A 3,210-nucleotide genomic window follows, 5' to 3' on the forward strand; every position below is an offset into this window, starting at 1 on the left:
CTCTCTCTCTCTCTCTCTCTCTCTCTTTCTTTCTTTTCCTTTTTCTTTCTTCTCTCTCTTTTTTCTTTCTTTCTTTCTGTCTCTCTCTCTCTTTCTTTTTTTTTTTTGAGATGGAGTTTCGCTCTTGTTGCCCAGGTTAGAGTGCAATGGTGCGATCTCAGCTCACCACAATCTCCGCCTCCCGGGTTCAAGTGATTCTCCTGCCTCAGCCTCCCAAGTAGCTGGGATTACAGGCGCCCACCACCACACCCTGCTAATTTTGTATTTTTAGTAGAGATGTTGGTTAGGCTGGTCTTGACCTCCTGACCTCAGGTGATCCGCCTGCCTCGGCCTCCCAAAGTGCTGGGATTACAGGCATGAGCCACGATGCCCAGCCTGAACTTTCTTTAGCTAAGGTGGGCACGTAAGGGACAGAGGGGGAAAAGGGGAAGGGGCGTCTGCAATGAGCTAGAGAGCTCATGTTTTTTTCAAATAAGCCAAGGAATGTGAACTGGTACTGATAAGTCTGGTACTGTGGCGTGTCTGGGCATGTAACAAAGGCAGAAAGAAAAAAAGAGAAAAATGAAAAAGGGGTGTATGCGGGGGTACTATGAATTAAAGAATAAAGGATTCATCAGGCTATTTGAAGAGAAACCTCATCATATCCCACATATTCAATGATGTGATTCAATTTAATCAATGTAATTCAATAATGAGATTCAATTTAATCTCAGCACTTTGGGAGGCCGAGTCGAGCAGATCACAAGGTCAAGAGATCGAGACCATCCTGGCCAACATGGTGAAACCCTGTCTCTACTAAAAATACAAAAAAATTAGCTGGGTGTGGTGGGGGGGTGCCTGTAGTCACAGCTACTCGGGAGATTGAGGCAGGAAAATCGCTTGAACCCGGTAGGCAGAGGTTGCAGTGAGCTGAGATCGCGCCACTGCACTCCAGCCTGGCAACAAAGAAAGACTGCATCTCTAAATAAATAAATAACCTTTAAATAGAAACACATATAAAGTGAGGTCATGTATTCTTTGTTTGTTTTTGTTTTTTTTTGAGACAGAATCTTGCTCTGTCATCCAAGTTGGAGTGCAGTGGCACAATCTTGGCTCACTGCAACCTTCGCTTCCTGGGTTCAAGTGATTCTCGTACCTCAGCCTCCCAAGTAGCTGGGATTACAGGCACACACCACCATGCCTGGCTACGTTTTTTGTATTTTTAGTGGAGACGAGGTTTCACCATGTTGGCCAGGCTGGTCTCGAACTCCTGACCTCAGGTGATCCGCCCTCCTCATCCTCTCAAAGTGCTGGGATTACAGGTGTGAGCCACTGCACCCAGTCGAGGTCATGTATTGATGGTTGATGCAAACACTGTGACTAGAGGCTCACAGGAACCCAATCTTGTGTTTCTCTTAGGAGTGATGGTCAGTATTAGTGAACCTGGTGTTGATGGTGACTTTAGAGAACAGAATGAATGAGAATTGACTGGGTCTACCTTCTTTCTTCTTTTCTTTTCTTTTTTTTCTTTTTCTTTTAGACTGGGTCTTGCTCTGTCACCCAGACTGGAGTTCAGTGGTACACATGGCTCACTGCAACCTTGGCCTCCTGGGCTCAAGCGATCCTCCCACCTCAGCCTCCTAAGTGGCTGGGACTACAGGCACATGCCACCATACCTGGCTAATTTTTGTATTTTTGGTAGAGATGGGGTCTCCCTATGTTGCCTAGACTCGTCTCAAACTCCTGGGCTCAAGTGATCCTCCTGCCTTGGCCTCGGAAGTAGCTGGGGTTACTGCTGTGAGCCACTATGCCTGGTCTGTTTCTACTTCTGAAGGCTGTTTTTTTGTTTGTTTGTTTGTTTGTTTTGTTTGTTTTTTTGTTTTTTGAGACAGAGTTTCACTCTTTCACCCAGGCTGGAGTGTAGTGGTTTGATCTCAGCTCACTGCAACCTCCGCCCTCTGGGTTGAAGCGGTTCTCCTGCCTCAACCTCCTGAGTACCTGGGATTATAGGCACCCACCACCACGCCCAGCTAATTGTGTTGTATTTTTAGTAGAGATGGGGTTTCACCATGTTAGCCAGGCTGGTCTCGAACTCCCGACCTCGGCCTCCCAAAGTGCTGGGATTATAGGCATGAGCCACGGCCTTCTGAAGGCTATTGTGGGAATTAGATTACATTTTGCATGTAAAGCATTTAGCACAATCCTTGTAGTAAATAATAGAAAAAATGCAAGCCGGAGAAAACACGACAACAGATCCTTTGTAAAGAGATGCAGCCTTCGTTACCTAATTAATAATGGCAGGGACTTGGAGAGAGGCCATGTGCAATTAATTACCTTGTTGGACTTTAGCCAGGGCATGGCAGGGGGAGCTGCATTGGCCAGACCCACCAGACCATTCCTGGTGGCCACACATGGTCATGGAGATACAGATGGAAGAGTGCCATCCGCTAAATCACCAAATGTGGCTTCCCGCAGCACCCTGGGCTCTCCATGGAGCCTGTCCAAGAATTAGTAGCCCTGTACCTGCTGAATGCACTTCTTACTTTAATGCTCTCTAATACTCCACTGTCGAAAAGCCAACTGATTTGAAAGACTTCGGCAAAGCAAAAGTTCCTAGATGAGGAAGTGGGCCTCGCACGGTGGCTCACACCTGTAATCCCCTCACTTTGGGAGGCTGAGGCGGGCGGATCACCCTAGGTCAGGAGTTTGAGACCAGCCTGGCCAACATGGCAAAACCCCAACTCTATTAAAAACACACAAATTAGCCGGGCGTGGTGGCACACGCCTGTAATCCCGGCTACTCAGGAGGCTGAGGCATGAGAATCGCTTGAACCCTAGTTCAAGTGGTTAAAGGGAAGGCGGGGCTTCGAGAAAGAGGCGGAGCTTGTGGCATGGGTGGGGGTTGAGCAGAGACCACATATGAGTGAGTAAACGGAAGGCAGGGCTCTGAGTAAGAGGTGGGACTTGTAGCATGGGCAGGACTTGATCAGATACCTCCTTATGTGAGTGGTTAAAGGGAATGGGGGGCTTCAAGAAAGAAGCGAGGCTTCCAGCATGGACGGGGCTTGAGCAGAGACCTCCACATTTAGGTAAAGAGGAGGGCGGGGCTCTGTATAGGAGGCAGGGCCTCGGGGCTCGGCCGGTCACGAGGCGGTGTCTCCCCAGCCTAAGAGAAGGAAGCGAGAAGGTGCGGGCTTCGCGCAGGGGGCGGGGCTTGGGGCGCGTGGCTGG

The 3,210-nt window shown here is 48.9% G+C and overlaps 1 pseudogene across 1 annotated transcript in view; it reads right to left on the reverse strand.

Moving 5' to 3' along the window:
- The window catches only part of LOC108512090 (60S ribosomal protein L35a pseudogene), a 5,885-nt pseudogene extending 3,548 nt beyond the window's left edge, over positions 1-2,337 (reverse strand). The window contains exon 1 of the transcript XR_001880487.1: positions 2,314-2,337. The product of XR_001880487.1 is annotated as a 60S ribosomal protein L35a pseudogene (transcript). The remainder of the gene's footprint in view (positions 1-2,313) is intronic.
- Between the last annotated feature and the right edge of the window lie 873 nt (positions 2,338-3,210).

The sequence above is a fragment of the Rhinopithecus bieti genome, unplaced genomic scaffold (assembly GCF_001698545.2).
Source record: "Rhinopithecus bieti isolate Rb0 unplaced genomic scaffold, ASM169854v2 scaffold_28055, whole genome shotgun sequence".
NCBI classification, from domain to species: Eukaryota; Metazoa; Chordata; class Mammalia; order Primates; family Cercopithecidae; genus Rhinopithecus; species Rhinopithecus bieti.